The sequence below is a fragment of the Crocodylus siamensis genome, chromosome 2 (assembly GCF_052110815.1).
Source record: "Crocodylus siamensis isolate JL-2025a chromosome 2, ASM5211081v1, whole genome shotgun sequence".
Taxonomy (NCBI): domain Eukaryota; kingdom Metazoa; phylum Chordata; order Crocodylia; family Crocodylidae; genus Crocodylus; species Crocodylus siamensis.
Genome location: NC_143396.1, coordinates 166269461 through 166286689, shown reverse-complemented (window position 1 = coordinate 166286689; position 17229 = coordinate 166269461). Strand labels below are relative to the sequence as shown.

Here is a 17229-nt window from a genome sequence, read left to right as displayed (position 1 = left end):
TCGGGGGAGGGGGGCGCCCAAGTAGCCCCTTGCAGGTGGAACTCTGTCAGCCTGTAAGGGAAAAGCCACGCTTTCCCACATTTTTTGTCTTTAAAGGAGAATCCATTTTTAAAGTTTGTTCGTAATCCTTTCATATATTCTCACGACCCGCTTTTGGGTTGCAACCCATGGGTTGAAAAATGCTGCTCTAGAGTGACAGTATCTCTTCTCCTGCCAACAGCTACCCAGCTTCTCAGAGTGGAATATGAAGAGCACTCTGGGCTTAAACCCGAGAATGAAAGGATTGCTATCTTTGTAAGTAAGGAGCATCTGGAATTTGCCCAATGAATCAGCTAGAGGACCTCATTTTTAAAGGTATGGAGCATCCATTACTCTCAGAGATTTCACTATGTACTATTTAATACAGCAGTTTCCAATCTGTGGTACACGTACCACCAGTGGTACACAGACAACCTGTCAGTGTTACGCATTACCAGATTTATTAGAATGACTTTATGTGACAAAAATTTACTGGTGGTACTTAAGGTTGAACTGAAAAATTTGTTAGTGGTACTGAAGGTTGTATTGCTTTTAATTGGTGGTGCGCAATCTGTCAGATGTTGGGAACTGCTGATTTAACATATAGATTTAGCCTAGTGGCTGTTTCCACAGTGATAATCTTCATTGCTATCTTGGTGCTAACTAGAGTGTAGGCGTGTTAATATTAGGGTCAGGTTGAATCAATAACTATGCATCCAGACTTGACCCTGCTCCACTTGAAGTCCATGATAATTTTATTTTTGGTATTCCATCCCACCATGTGCATCGTTAAATAGAAACTAAAACACCCAATAAAAAAAATCCTCTGTTTAGAACTCAGTTTTCACATAAATATTCAAGCCATGAGTCCTTCCCAACAACTCCCACACTTAGCTAGGTGCTACCACATAGCACTAGTTCTCTTACAGGTTGGCACTCTTAGAAATGTAATCAAAGTTAACATCCTTCACAGCCACAATGCAAAAGTTTAGAGGATTTTTCTCCCTCTCTGTATTAATTGATGGTTTGTAAATGTAATTTACAAGCTGTGAACTGTATTGAATTATATAATTCAATACAATTTGTATTACTAATACAATACAGTAATACAAACTGTATTGAATTAGTAATACAGATCAAAGGAGCTCTCTTCTTCACTGGTTTTTAGGAGAAAGCAGGGAGTGAACATTCCTAATCTGCTTTACACTAAAAATCAGTGTGCTTAATTGCTAGCAAAAGCCCCTGGTTGAAATAAAACAAGAAGCCACCCCTCAACCAAGATTTGATAGCACCTCTCACAATCTGGGCTCATATAGATAAATGCAATACAATCAAGGTTGCATTTCAAATCTTAGCCTCTCTTATCAGTTGATTATAAGCATGTTTCCCAACCCTCCTTTTTGCAATTGCCATTCTCCTTTTGGGGTGCAAAGCAGGGAGAAGAGCACAAGAAACAACCACAAGTATGCATTTGAGCTTGCCAACACAGGGAGAGGAGTGAAAGAAGGGAAAGCAGAGACAAATGAAGAGTGCTAGTAGCAGAGCCACATCTATATGCTAATAGCTAGCTTTTCAAGTTTGCTTTGTCTTTTCTCGCAGCTACATTTTCTTTCCTGCTCTGATTTTGTTTTTTGTTATCTTCACTCAAAGAAGTTATTTTTCTATCCCTTCCTACTCTCTTCCTCGTGCCCCTCTCCACCTTTCTTTTTTTTTATTTTTTTCCCTCATTTTTTTCCCCCTTTTTTTTTTTTTTTTTTAATTCCTAGACTAAAGTTTCGTATTGGATGTTTTCGCGTGCCTGATTGATGCCTGCTTCCCATTGGAGCTTTGCAGAAGCTGACATCACTTAGGGAAAGAGGGGTTGGGTTGGCAAGCTTAGTTTGTCACCACCCAGCTTGCTTTGCCTTTGGCTGGGTGCAACTTCCATTTTAGGTGTTGGATCTTGAAAGAAGGGGAAAGAAAAAAAAACCGCCAGAAAGAAAGAAAGAAGAGAAGATCCCAGGCGAGGGAGAGGTGGAAGAAAAGATTGCCGCTTTGCTCTTTTTAAATTGATTTGATCAGGGATTGGGCTCTCGTTTTCCTGTTAGGGATTTCTTGGGAAACTCGACTTTAGAGTTCTCTGGTGTGGCTTTTTTTTTGTGGTGCGTGTGTTTGCAAAGGGCGAAAAGAAGGCGCTCACCCAGGGTAATTTCTTTTTTTGGTGTTGGATATTGTCACACTGAGATATTGAAGAGAGGAGGCAGAGGGATAACCCCGCTGGCAACTTCCCCCCCCCCCGCCCCCCTTCCATTTCTTAATCTGCTGCTTTGAAGAGTGGGGGAAACAGATACAAGGAGGAGAAACAAACTTGGAGACTCTTGTTGGTGCAACTTCGGAGAGGGGAGAAAGCCAGGGTAAGACTAGTTTCTTTCTTTTTGTTCTTTTATTGTTTTAAATGATGGTGGTGGCTGTTGTTGGTTTTTAACTATTTCTGTTCTGGGGAGGTGTGTGTGTCTGATGCAAACTAACACGCAACTCCTGGACTGCGGTGTTGCAAGAGGGTTGATTTTTATTTCTGTATCTATATCTAGATAGCCCCTATGTTTCCTAGGGGAAGGAATTCAGTCGTGTTTATAAAGGAAGCTTCAGCTTTGTTTGCTCTAAGTAGGATATTTCTTTAAAACTTGGGGAAAACTGAGCATTTTGGGGTGTGTTTTTTGGGTTTTTTTAACTTGATCGGGTCTCTCTCTCGCTCTCTCTCTTTCAAGTATTCTCACTGGGAATGTGTTAAGCTGCTTTCTCCAGTACATTTTAGACCCACACTTTCTCTATGGGTGTATCTCTTTTTTTTCTTCCAGGTATAGTTGGGTGGGGACCTTTCTTTTCTTCAGTATGGATCCTTTTTAGAAGGTTAACTTCCCTCTTGATTTTTTTTTTTCTTTTTCTTTTTTCGGGGGGGCAGTGAAATAAATGCAGGAGGTTTTTCCCTACCAGCCCCTTCAAGGATTCCAAGCTCTGATTGACAACTTGTGTGTTGGCTTGCTCTCTCCTTCCCCCCCCCTCCAGCCCCCCCCCCCCAAACAAAACCAAAAAAAACTTTTCTGTTTTTTAAGTGTGTGCTAACTTAAGTACAGTACTTTTTTTTTCCTTCCTTGAAATTCTTTCAAAACATCACATGCATTTGGGAAGTGGGATACATCAAAATAGCCTGGTAAGCAAACAGGCTTGAGTCAGTAATGTAGGAAGATTTAGATGTCCATTTAAAAGAATATCTACTTACACTCCCCATCACCTGCCTTGAGCTCTTGAAGTTTTGTCTGGCATGGTGCTGTGATTTGGACTTCTTGGGTTTTGCTAAGAATGTTTTATATGAAAGCAGTGCACCAGGGTTTAGGATCCCCTGGTAGTGATAGTCTGGGGTCTTCCCCCCCCCCCCCTTAAATTTTGTAATTGCGCCATAAAAAAAACCAGAAGTATCTAGTTTCATCTTAATTATGACAGGCTAGGGTAGGGAACTAGACTGTGCTTCTGTGTTCAGAATCGTTACATTTTAGGCACACGCTGCATTCCCTGTAACAGTTCTGGGAATATGGTATGCTTTCTCTTCTCGCTGTGCTGTGCTGAGCCGGTAATGCCTTATCTTGGATGAATAGATTTCATAGCGAGAGATTCTTGGAGGGGTGTGTGTAGGGGTGGGAGGGATTTTTCTAGGTAAGAAAACTAGGTTCTGGACCCCTTAAGACCCTTGTTTCATCCTGTATATTTAAGCACCTGCCTCATTTCCCCCCGGCAAGGTCTTGGATATAGCAGAACAAGGAAAACGGTGTCCTACTTCAAGTGAATGTTTCTAGGGCTATTTGGGAGTGGTCCCTTTCAGTCCTGGGTTGTGCTCTGCCATCTGTGGGGAAAGACGATCGAAGGCACTCTGAAAAGTAGTTTCGGAAGGATCGTGTCTTGTGGTAAAGGAGCGGCGCGGTCTTGAGAGGCTTGGCTTGGGGTCTCAGCCTTTCAGTTTGCTTTGTATTGCTGTCTAACCCCCCAGTTCCTCAGCTCCCATTCCAGGAGGTCGGACATTTGACTGGGCTCTAGCGTGTCACTGCTTTGAGCGAGGCATGAACTGGGAGGCTTTTCGCTCTTGCCCCCAAAACAAAGGAAGTTTGTGTGCCAGCCTTGCAGCTCTCTTGCAAGGGAATGAGAATGTATCTCATCAGACAGGCATTTAGCATTAGAGCAAGGGTTGTCTGGTGTAACAGACAGCGTCCTGTCTTTCTTCCCTGCTCTCTCATCATAATATTCCCTTTGTGTCAGGGGAGGGGGTAGGGGAGGTTTCTTATGTGTTGGGAGCAGGGAGTATTTTGGTTATGCAGACCTTTGGGGCTTCCGAGCAAGGAAGGGGGTGGCAAGGGCTGAGTATCCTGGACTTTAAATCCTTTTTTTTTCTGTGATGCTCAGGATCTTAATCTGTGTAGGAAGGACGAAGGGATCAGGGCTTTGTGCATTTGCGAGGGGGAACTCCATGCAGACCAGACTTAACAATTTTAGCTCTGCCCTGGCTAGCTTATCTCTCTTCCTACTCTGTCTCCTGCTGTCTAATTTGCCTCCTCTTCCTTTGTTCTTGCAGGGAAGTGAATTGTATGTCTAGGGAGGGTCAAAACTATTGGGTGGAGCTCATCCTTGCTAATGGGACAGTTCTGATCTGAGAAAAATCTTCCTGATACCCTGACTAAAGTGACGCTGAAATTCCCTCAATAAAAGAATAACTGCACAGCCAGGGGCCCTGGGTTCGTCAGGCCATTTTTCTTTGGTTCTTACTGGCAACACCTTCATCTGGTAATATCTGTCCCTCCTCCCCCTTCTGTGCGTCTTGTCCTGAGGGATTGGTGTCATCCTCTAATGTTCTTTGTTACAGAATTGGGGCTGTGACTTTTTCTACAAGTCTGTTCTCCAAAGCAGACCATTTTAGGGACTTCTGTAGCCATTATTGTTATGAGAGACGTAGTTAACTTCGTTAGCTTGAAGTCTGGCAGCTTTCTGGGAGGCCATGGTGCTCTAAAGCAGTTTTTAATACAGTTAGCCCAATGCCACTGAGATTTAATAGGATGCCATCATCCCCATTTTACAGGGGGGAAGCTGAGGCAAAGAGATGAAGTGACTTGGGCAGGGTCCAAGCAGTCGGTAATAAAGGAGGGACCCAAACCCTGCGTTTGTGTTCCAGTTGTTGGGCCATCTTTGCTGCCCAGAGATATCTTGTGGCTATCTTCTGTCATGCCAGTGTTCAATCTGAGCAGGTCTAAATTTCGAATGTGCTTTAACCAAGGGTTAGAGTCTTATCCACTTATTCAGTCTGTGCTGCTTTGTCCATAGTATACGGTTAATATGGAGATGATATCAGCACTTCCCCAAGCTCAACTGGGAATTCTTGGAATTCTTTCCTGTGCTATCACTTGAAGCAGGACTCCTTATGGTTTTAATACTTGGACTTTTCCTAACATGTTTCATGTGATCTCAAAGCATTTGTACAGATCTTAGTGAACTTTTCCCTGCCAGGAATGGAAAGGTGGGGAATAGTCTTTAGATACATAGTTATCCCAAACATACTAATAAAGAGCTGGAAACCCAATGATCAGCACAAACTCACTATGGCATAGTGGTGGAGATCTGGGACTTATTTTGCCCTTCTGAATCTTTATTTTTTCACTGCTTCATTTATCATGAGGCAGGTGAGTTGAGGGCTATTCTAGTTTCCAAATACCTCCTTTGGGTCCAGTTCAGATTTGATAATATAAGTCTGGATCTTGCCATTCTCCTTTTACCCCTCTGCCAGCTCCTGAGTGCTCAAGCTTTGGTATGCAGCTGTTGATGTTATTTGCTCAAAAGATTTGATGTTATTGGCACTTCCTGCTCAGGAGTACAGGGCTGGAATGGCAAAAGCAGAGCAAGGCAAAAAAGAGATGGAGGAGGCAAGAGCTGTCCTGGTATAACAGGACAGTCTGGCTTTATGCATAGTCCTCCTTGCTTTGCCGTTACTTTCTGAAACATCCTTGTATGAGGAAAATTTCACGATAAAACTATTTGTCGGGAAACTATGCAGCAGTGGGGAACACTGAGAGCATTGTTGAATGTACCCCTAGTTTAAAATTATGTAGAGAAGTGATGTGGTCCAGTGAATGATCATTATACTGACAGTGGTTTTATTTTGAAATACCCTCATGCTTGTTCACCCCTTTAGCCTGTCCTATTACACTTGACTTTAGTTTGGCTGGGATTTTGTGCATATAAGGTGCTGTCCTTTCTTTTCAGGCAGCATTTACTGAAATTTTTAAGAGCCTTTCTGGGATGTTTGGGAAGATGAAAGCTACTAGCTTAATGGTGTGTGCTGGACAGTTTGCTGGACTTGTGTGGGTTTCCTACATGGTGATTTCTTTTAGTTTCAGCCCTTCTGGTTCTGTTGCTAGACCCAGATGATAGTGGTACAGTGTCTATTACAACACTAGGTTTGCCAGAGCACAGGGCTTGGAGTTGGGAGAAGAGTTCTCTGTCTAGTTCTGTGCAGTTAAACCTCTGTGCCTGTGGTTCTTCATCACTAAAATGGAGATACCACTCTTCAACTCATTGCTTTGTGTAAAGTGAGGATCCCCGGAAGAGTGGAGTGTTACTGTACTTGGAAACAGGACCTAGAGGTGCCTTCAATACCTAATGTTTTCTTTAATACTGAAGCCCTCGCTATTTAACAGATATTGATGAATCTAGTTTCAACCTCTGGTTGGGATAAGAAAACATGACTTTCAGACTTGCTTCCAGTTTCTCCATCAGCAAGTTCATATACAAGTGAAGCGCAGTGGCTTCAGTGAGTCTGCACACTGGTAGAAAATGAGATGCTGGCTTATAGTTTATTTGCATCTCCTGTTGGTGGCAGTAGGTAGAATTGGCAAACTGGTTTGGGTTTGTAAACATACAGGTGTTGGCCAATGGGATGACAGAATCCAAACTTGTTAGTTGAATTAGTTAACTTTAGAACTTTCTGATGAAATGTGTGTATTTAACAGGGCTTTACTGGGAGGGAGCTATATTATTGTATTATGGCTCAGGGACCAGTGTTACACCATAATGTTGTTGAGAGAGGCTTAATTTATGGCCCACAAAGTCCACTAGACCTCCAGGAGAGTTACAGATTTCCAGTAAAAGCTTTGGCCACTGTACTTCAGCATCTGCTTTGGATGTAATGGGGATGGTCTTATTTTGGGTCAGTTTTGCCCTTGGCATGGAAGATCAGAAGAGGCACCAATAATGAGCGGCTTGTAAATACTGTTGTTAGCAAGTTGGAGGCCTGCAAAACAGAATAGCAGTTCAGCTGTTGCTACTGATACCTGCTTTCAGCAATCTGGGAACTGCTGCTGTATGCTTGCATAAAGGAGGAGGGTGTGGTTAGGTTAGTGAGATTTTGATTTATCTATAGTGATTTTGAGTGCTGGGAGGCTTGGCTTGAAGAGTTGTGATTTAACTAAAAGGACTGACAAGAAGTTTATCAGCAAGGGAACAACAGATTAGACGGGTAGCTGATACCACATGACTGACCATCTCAGACCATTTCCATTCCCTTTAAAGGAAGTGGAAACAGAACTGGGTTTCCCCTTTAGTGGTGTTGCTTCTTGGTGTGTGGTTTGATTATGGACCACAAAATGTAAAAGGACAAGATTGAGAAGGTGGTTGTGGGGGAAGAGAATTGTGACTAAGCGGCAGATGCTGCCATGTATCATTCCAGGATTGAAGGAGAGGCAGCTGAACTCCTAGTGGGGTGCTGTCTGCCCTTCTGCCATCACCAGTGCTGGTTCACAAGAAATGCAGACCGGTGTCTATACCCTGACACTTGCAGTAGTATTCCCAGGGATGAAATACCTGGCTGCCAGGCTTACTCATATGTTACACACTATTTATGCAAGAGGCAAGGATTTTTGTGGGTAACTTATCTTTTTAGTGGACCAGCTGCATTGTTGGGACAGACTGAGACAAGCTTTTGAATTCACAGTATTTGTCATCCGGTCATGTAGAATGCTGTGGATTTGAAAGCTTGACTGTCTGTCCCAAGCATGCAGTTGGTCCACTAAAAGGTATCGGCCACAAAAATCTGTGCCTCTCATATAATGCATCATCATGCCAGTGCTACCAAAAAAAGTAAGCTTGTGTCTGTGAGGAGGAGGTGCTTCCCTTGCCTGCTCCCTATGACTGTCTTTATAGCATAAGTGAATCTACTTACATTGGTACCTTAATAATGAAATAAGTGAGCTAGAACAAGCTTTCTGTAGTGACTTCACAGTGACTTGTGTAGGACTAGGTTTCTAAATGTCTCTCAGTGTAAAAAAAGAAACGCTGTCCAGGTAACAAGGGCTGTAACTGATAACTTTCTACAGTCTTGAGATGTTTTCTTCCTTCAAAAAGAAGACCAACCTCTTTAGGAAGTGGAGAAATTTGGTAGTACCTGGAGAGCAAAGAGTGGCTCCAAGAAGTAAAATGGCAAAGCTGTAGGAAGACTTTCTTGGGTGCTCTTTTAAAATATCTACACTTATTGTTCCAGGACAGGTGAAATACTCTCTGTGGCATTGCACTTTGGTTTACCCAATGTGCTGGATTGTAAATGAGAATATTGGTGCCAGCCCACTAGCTGTAGCCATATAGGTGGTGGTTATGGTGCCTCTTTACTCGGGCCTACATGTGTAGCGAGTCAACAACCACTGTAATAAACCCTGCCTTTTATATAGTAAAAAAACAAAGAACTGGGAAGCTAAGCAGCATGGTTGGTGAGGTTTGCATATGCCATTCCCCACCATGTTGTTCCCAGAGTTTGGCAGGTAGGAGGAGGACGTGGTTTGAACACACTTCCTCCCATTCTCACAGATTGGTTCTGTTTATGAGGTTTTGCAACTACAGCAGGATCTGCTTGGCAAGAGGCTATAGAAAGAGTACATGAACGCCTAGGCTGAATTCTTTCCACCCTAGCTAGGAGTAGGGATGTATCTTCAGCTACGGAGCCTGGCCTATTTTCTACCCTACTTCATGCTGCTTTCTGTCTTGAATACCTATCAAATTGCTGTCCCATCGCTTCCTCCCTGCAGAAGTGCTCTCTAGTTTAAACAAAAGGAGCAAAGATGGCAGTGGAGGAAGAGGTAAGCATTTCTTGGCCAGAACAGTCCTGCATGGCCAGTTTTGTGGGTTTTTTTGTGGGGCTTGCATCGGCAACAGACCAGTCCTATACATGCATAACTACAAAGACTACTTTTCCTTCAGTAGAAGGGTGGTTTACTGCTCTGTCTGCATGTTTTTGGCATGCCCATGGCCTGTAGAATAGTGCATTCCTCTAGTGTGCATGTTGTTGCTTGCAAAGTTGTTACCACAGCCTGGCCATGTGACTTCAGACAGGTTCTCCTTCCTCTAGGGGTGGGGGAGTGAGTGACAGTAATTTCTTTTCCTTGTGCTAAAGTGAAATTCTGCTGGGGGAGAGGGAATTGGTCCCTGAAGATACCCAAGCCCATTTCTACTTCCAGCAGGAGAGGAATACCATGGACAAACCTTCCTTTTTGTGCTGCTTCCTCTTGTCCCTTTAATTACCAGGAGCTGGTGGTTTGATGTCTTCTCTGAGAGATTACCTCCAGTGAGTGACAAACAGGAACTCTCCCCCACCCCCTCAAGCCTCACCTGGCCTCTGTCACCCGAAACTAGCTGGGCTGGAAAGTTATTTCCCCACAGCCAGTCTGGGGGGGTGGGGGGAGCTGGCCTTTCTTGTGAATTCATAGATCTGGCCATGAGGAGTGTGACTGCATAGGAGGTGGGTGGGGAGTTTCATGATGGTCTCTCCCCCAGACTTGTCTTATGTAATGAGCTAATGTGAGGGACCACAGTGACACATTGCTGGCATTTTCTGTATTGCCTTAAAGTTCAGGCCAAGGGGTGCTAGTGAGTTCAGGGAGAGGTAGGTTCTAAAGTGGTTGCACCTATTAGCAGTGTCCAGATCACAGATGTTTGGTTCTCTGGGGACAACTAGCAGCAGCACGAGGTGCTAGCTGTCCCCTGGGGAACACCCATGCCATGAGTACTCTGGTGTGTGGCAGGTTACCCCAGATGGGGTAGGGGAGGCTGGGGCCAGCAACTTTGCTGGCCCCAGCAGCCCTACTTGGGAGCTGGGGAAGCTGCAGCCACGTTGCTTCTGCAGCTGGGAGCCTGCCAGCAGCTGGAGTGTGGCTTTGGCCAGCCAGGCTCCAGTTTTTGGGCGGTGTGCCCTGCCTCCATGTACACTGCCCTGCCTTTTGTTTTTCTTCATGGGTGTTTTTTTTTTTGTTTTTTTTGTTTTTTTTTTTTTACCTTGGGGTCAACCCCCTTCTGCCCCCCTCACTCCCCCGGAAACACTTGAATGTGCACTGTGGTACCGCAGACGGGGCTGTGATGCCATGTACTGCACAGCCGCATTTGTCTAGATGTGGCCACTGGTGCTAATTTAACACAGAAGCAAAATTTGAGGCTACAAGATATTCTTTAAGCTAGAGGCTTACGTTCGAATCTAGCGTTAAACTAGGCATGTTCCCCAGTTAGATAATTTTCTAGTTGGATACCATGTCATTAAATTCACATCTAGTAGCATGGTGTCAAACAGGCCAACTCACAAGATGCATTTACTTGAGGAAGAGGTATGTTGCCACAGAGGTGAGTGGCTCTTAAGCATGCTTTTTGGAGCCAGGACATTAACCAACTGGTTGAGGTAGTGAGGTTTGGTTGCCTACTTGGGGGTGGAAAATCAGAAATGTTAAAAGTGGGAGGGTGATGTTGTAGGTGACATGAAACCATGCTCAGTCCTCCTTCCCCGGGTGCAGATGCCTGGTGTTGTGTTGCCACCTTTTTAATGTAATGCAACTATTTCCTTCCCACTCTCCTAGCATCCCCTTTCTAACATAAGCGAAGGTATAAAGTGCTGGGGAAAATGGGTTGTGAGGGAAGAAGATTAAGTCCTGTATTCCAGGGAGTGTCATCTTCCTGCTTGGGGGGAGGCGGGAAGCGGCTCTTGGCAGGACGTTGTGTTTAGAACCTTGCAGGAAAGGGAAGGCACGATGTCACTTCCTGTCTGACCAGGAAGTTCTGGTTTCCTTACCTTCTGCCTGCAGAGAGGGTCTGGAAAGCTGCTCCAGCAGGGAGTGGTGTATTGAGTTATGGTGCTGGGAAAAGATGTTGGAACAATAGCCTGTATTGACAAGTCTTTCAGCTCTGTTCTGTGAGTGAACAGTGCCAGGCTGCTCAGTGTGGGTAGTAGAATGGGGCACTCCCTACTCCACTTGTACTATATTCTCCTTTGGTAGTATCCACAATGATGCTATCTTTTCAGTAACGTTACATGCATAGCACAAAACTGGCTCTCCTTTCCTGCTACCACTCTGCTGGTGCATCTTCATTCTGGCCTGTAGCACCCGATGCTTTCTGATCCTCTGTCCTGGCAGATATCCAGTGGTATTGCAAATGTGAGCTCTGTCTATAGCCCTTTGCCAGCTGATGCATTTGCCAAACCTCATCTGTTTCTCTTTCCTGCTTTGCACATGTGGGTATTGGAGACTTGGGGGTCCTCCTGGATACTGCTATCCAGTCACATGTCCATGGGGTAAAGAATTGCAGTCTTGCTGCCTGCATTCCATTAGAGAAGACAGTAATCTATTCAAATGGTGAAGTGAATCTTCTGCTTAGTGGTGATTTCAGTCCCTGGCTCTTGTGTAAAGCTCCTCTGACTTGCTTTTCTTACCCATTCATTATTCCCCTCATCAGGTTTTCTAAATCTGTCTCTTAGCATAGGCACACATACAATTAGAACAGGGGCATTTTGATGAGATCATGCTGAACTAATCTGGGTTTACTGTGTCTCCTCCCTTAGCTCAAGTTGCACAGGGTAGCTACAAGTCACTCTACTCTCATCTCTGATCGAGGAGATTTGGACAACTTGCAGAGCATTCTTGCCGGTGGCATAAATGCACCAGTGTAATGAGTGCAGGAGGGCAGTTGCAACATCGTCACAATGACTGTCCTCCCTTTTCCAAAAGGCTGTTGGCCTGATCCCAACAACTCCCTACCTACTGACTTCCATGCCAAACATGACTTCAGCCTCTAACCTCCTGCCTGTTTGCTTAGAGTGATGACACAGGAGGTGCATGACCTGACTGACAAGGTGTGGGCTTGGAGGAGGAGATGCATGTCTAGGGTGAGAGGAAGGGATGGTAACTAATTTGACAGTGTTTTAGAGGATAGCAGCTTGGCAGTGGAGGGCATACTCCTAACTCAAGAGCATGCTTGGATGGTAGAAGAAGTAACTACAGGGCCTAATAGGAAGGGATTACTTATTTTTCCTCATCCTGTCGTCTGTGGGATGGTGGCAGAAACTATATTCTGGGTTCCTTCATGCATTGTTTTCCTTAAGTAGTTCATACAGCTGGGGGGAGGAGGGGTATGTCTGAGCCCCACCCTGGAGGAAGTTGTGCGCTGAGGAAGCTCTATTCTTGCAGCTCTATCAGAGCACCTTTAACTGCAGTGGGCACTGCAGTTACTGTCCTGGTTCATCTGTAGTGGGCTACACATTGATCCTTCTTGGCAGCCGTCATGTCCTTATGTTGTCCTGAATTCATGCTCTAAGTTGGCAAGCTAAGTTGCTGCAAAATAGGCTTGCCTATTCTGTACTACAGGTGTATATGTTCCACCTGTGTGGCATGCTTTCAAAGGGAAACTTTAAAATGAATAATTGGGACAGGGGCCAGTTGTTGGGAGTTAGGTGGGGTGGGAGAGACAAAATCTGAGTGACTTTTTAATATCTGCTTGCCAGAACTCTTCCTCTGGCTATACTGTACTTGGAGTTTCCATGTTGTCCTCCAGTTCCAACACTGGTCTGTAGCTGACTGGTAGAAGTATGGGTTCTGGTGCCATAGGGATGCCTCTAGGGGTACTGCTTTGTTCTTGTTGCAGTTCCTCAAGTCCTCATAACGGCATCCTCTCTACATAACCATGGGTACAGGTTGGTGCTCTTTATTGCACTGGAGATGCTGGTCATGGGGGATGGATATGAGGTCTTTATGGAGCATCTACTCTAAATACTTCTGTTGGATGTGTGGTTGTGCTACAGTCCTTCCATCTTTCTGTTGCATTCCCTTGGGTATGAAAAGGCACGTCTGGATGGTACAGTGTTGTTGTTCAACATGTATATTTGTGTGTGTGTGTTTTAAATCTTTTTGCATGTACCACATTGTATGCAACAAAATAAGATGTATAGAGTACTGTCTACAAGCTGCCTATTTAACCTGCCTTGTGCCTGATTCTTGACTAACACAGTTAACTACCTCTCCCACTGCTGTGTTGGCAGGGAGTCTGATTCCCGGTGACTGCATACTTAGGCTTTGGCTACAAGGGACTTTGATCCCTTTCATCAGATAGGACAGGCCTTATCTCATGTCATGCAGGGCCTCTGTTTGTTTTAAACGGTAGGGAGAGGCTGGATTGGGAAGTTCAAACAGGAGTGTTTGGGGGGGGGAAGGGAAGAATGAGGGCAAGGAATACAACCTGTAGGGAGGCAAGTATGTGTTTGTTTATTTTTTGTTTTGTTTTTAACCAGGAGTGTTGGGGAAGCGCCTCCACAGCTGCCTCCATGTTGCAGGAGGACTGGGCTCCAACAGGGACTTGTGCCCAAAGGTGGGAGGAGGAATCCGAGTGTGGGATTACAGGCAGTTTGCTGCTCTAAGGAGCCTTTGTAGTCTCGCTGGCAGCACTGTTTGTGATGAGCTCTAGATCTAACTCCTTCCTGCCCCCACTTCCCCCAAATCCCTGGCTCTTCACCTGATGAGCCTGTTGTGAAACTTCTTGAACCTTGTTTCGGGCTGACCCACTGGGAGTGGGGCGGTGTGCGTGTGGGGGTGGGGAAGCAGGGCAGCCAGGAGGGGGTTGTTTACCCTTGCAGAAGGAGCTGCACGGGGTGAAGTGGGAGCTCTGGTCGGGGATTGGCGGCTGGGCGGCTGTGGAATGCTCTGGCCGGGTTCCCAGAATCCAGCACTTTGTTTGTTTGTTTGAGCCTGAGGTCTGGTGCTACTGTGACAGGAAGTGGGAAAGCTGGGGGGAGGGGGGAGAAGGGAGCTGTCTGTATGTGTGCCTGTGAAATCCCTTTGTCCCCCGAGAGCAGCTCAGCTGCAAATTCCCACAGAGAGGAGAGAGCGGCCTTTGTGCGGATAAAGAGTTTCCAACATGTGAAACTCCTGCGCTCGGGGGCTGGGAGTGTGAATGTTGGCACTGGCATCCGCAGCCTGCTCCATGGATCCTGCTGCATGCAGAAGGGAGCCTGGGGCGTATGCCTGGAGGCGCTGGTGCCCTAATCATGACTGTTTTTAAGTTGGGCAGGACAGGTGAGTCTGAATCTAGTGTATGGCTTCTGTTGCTGAATGGCCCTCTTGGAAGGGTATTGTACTGAGGCGTTTCAGAAAAGAAGTTGAGCAATGGGGATTTTGCTGACTTGAGGGAGGAGATAAAGCAGCAGACGCAGACAGTGGATCTGATGGTAATTGGTGGGAGCAAAGGTTGGAGTCAGTAGAATGCAGTGGTTTGGCTGGGCTCTCTGAGATGGAGTTTCTGTCGAGCTGCTGGTTTCCATTCTGAAAATGCGGGTGGCAGGAGGAGAGACCTTGAGGGTCTTTTGTTCATCTCCTCCCCACAGATTATAATAGAGTTGTGGAGTTGCAAAGTGAAGAAAATAGCAGTGAATGTGACCAGTACCTGTGAGTCTGCCCTACTGGAGCCTGCTATATTTTTGTCTAAAGATGGGGCAGTAGGAGGAATTGTATGTGCTTTGCGAAGAGCCGGGACTGGTTTGCACTGGGGAAGTTCACCTCTGTCTAGACGGAAATGGAACGTGCTCTTCCTGCCACTGCTCTTTTCCCCCTTCTGAGTGGGCCCTCCACTGTGAATGGTAGGGGAGGCATCTTTGCAGATTGTATGTTTTAGTCCACAGGATTTTGCCAAGGCAGGCAGCTAGCAAACACATGTGCACGTGTCTTTGACTGTCCGAGCAGACAGCTGCCCTGGAGCCAGATTGCTGACATACCAGTGGAGCAATTCCTTCCCTCTGTTCTGCTCCCCACTCCACACTATTTCTTTCATTTCTGCCAGTCCTGCTTGATCTCTGCTTCCTTTTGTCAGGTGAGGAAGTATACACTAGTCTGGGCAGGTTAGCACTCCTATCATAATGGTTCTCAGCATGGTTTTCTGATTTCCTTCCCCTTCCCCCAGCACAAGGCATGTAGGTAGATATGTAGGATTTTAAAGGGTGAATAGGAAACATGAATTTGCCACATGCCCAGTAATCAAGGGTCCAACTGGTAGTTCAGCAGGGCACTGGAGTAGTTAAGACCTCTGACCTGAGATGGCAAATCTCTTCTGACAGTACAACTCATGCCTTCTCGGTGTGCTTCTCCACCCATCTGTCCTTCCTCTTTATAGCCATGCTGTTTTCATTGCTGTTATTTCCCAATCGGGTAGACACCAATCTTTGTAATGATTGCTCTGTCTACAATTGCATTCTTGCTTGGGAATGGGAGTTGCATCTGTTTCCTTCTTTCTCTGGTCTGTAGTCTGGGTAGTAAGTGCCCTGCCCTTCTTATCTCTCCTTCCTTATCTTCCCTTGGCCACTGAGCTTTTCCCTTATAAGGCTAGGTGAAGCATTGCGTGTGGGTGTAAGCAGGGACACAGGTAACTGCTCTTGTGGGGTTCTTTCCTAATTTAGGTATCTTGGAGCTGAGACTGGCGTGTGTGGGGAGCAGGCGATGAGCAGACCAATGTGAGATCAGTGACTAGTTAGACCAGTCCTGTATGTGTGACACGCTAGGGAGAAGTGCACTCTTTCTGCCTGAGGCCAGTGCTCCAGTCAGCTTGAGACCACACCTTGCATTTAGTTACAGCCTTCTTGCTGAAGTCTGTTACCTTCCAGGAAGGCTTGACTCTGCAGAGGTTTACGTAAGTACACTGTGTCCAAGGTGCCAGCATGGATAGAAGTGGGTGATAAGACATTTAAATTCCATGCTGCATTAAACCTATTCTTGTGCTTTGATGTAGTTTCTGCTGCCCCATGAAGAAGGATCTTTCTTTCTGAGAAGGTGTATTTGGAGGCTGAGGAGCAGGTAAATGAAACAAGCCAAAGGACATGCTTCAGAAATACTAAAGTTCACTTAAAATCTAAAAGCTGACAGCTACAGATCTTTTTCCCCATCCCTTGAGCACATCTGCTGCCAATTCCAGATGGGGTGGTGGTGCCATCTGTTGTAGACAGTTTAGTTGTCAGTAGATGAAGAACCTTTTTGCTATATGTCCAGTAGTGCTCAACCTCTGGCCTGTAGGGCCACGTCATCCAGCCTGTTGGGGGGGTGGGGGGGGGCGTGTTCCACATAGGCCTGGAAACTTGGCAGCAGGGGAGCAGTGGCAACATGAATTGATGCAGCTCTGGAAGCAAATAACATTGCCACCACTTCTCGACCCAAAATTTTTGACCTTGTGGGTTGTCTGATGTGGCCCTGTATACCGGATTGTGCTCACGTGTCCTGTGGCACCCTTGAACTAACCTGGCTTGCAGGGTCACACTCGCAGACCAACCCATTGTGTTGACCCCACACTAGATATGGCCTCTGGACTGATCCTTCCCATGAGATCTGGCTCCTGGACTGTCCCTTTGCTACTTATGCAGCTCGCAGGGCCAGAAGGGTTGGCACCATTGGCTTAGGCTACCAAAGAGCTATAGTTCTGTTCTAATGTGGTCACGGTAGGTGGGCCTGTGTCAGCAAAATGCTGCTTTTTCTTACATAATGCTTTAGAGCTGCTTTCATTTTCCCCTGCCTTCCCCAGTAACAGTTCAGCAAGCTGTGTCCTATCAGGTGTGTGTTTGTCCTCTTGGGCTCGCAAGTCATCTCTGACTTAAAGCTCTTTTTACACATAGAAAAGTTTCTGGCTTAATTTGCCCATCTGTAACGCACCAGAAGCTTGTGGGGTAGGAAAGGGAACGAGAGTTGCTTTCTCTTACAAAAATTTCAGTTTTTGTTGGAGACCTACCCTTCTTACTAGTTCTAGTGGAACTGAGTCTCCAGATTTTTTTCAGTAAAAGTTCAGCAGACTGTTCTTTTGTCTGGTTTGTTTCCACAGTCAAAGGAGTTCCCCTTCCAATTAGCATTACTTTAGAGATGAATTAAT

General features: G+C 45.7%; 1 protein-coding gene across 9 annotated transcripts in view; it reads left to right on the top strand.

Annotated features, from left to right (window-relative positions):
* Positions 1-1901: 1901 nt before the first annotated feature.
* The window catches only part of CTNND1 (catenin delta 1), a 48223-nt gene continuing 32895 nt past the window's right edge, over positions 1902-17229 (top strand). For 6 of the 9 annotated variants that reach the window (XM_090032100.1, XM_090032095.1, XM_090032097.1 and 3 more), the window contains exon 1: positions 1902-2411. The gene's annotated coding sequence lies outside the window, so the exon portion shown is untranslated. Of the gene's footprint in view, positions 2412-14134; positions 14403-16104; positions 16170-17229 lie in introns of those variants that run through there. The other 3 variants (XM_090032096.1, XM_090032094.1, XM_090032093.1) reach the window with 2 other exon arrangements.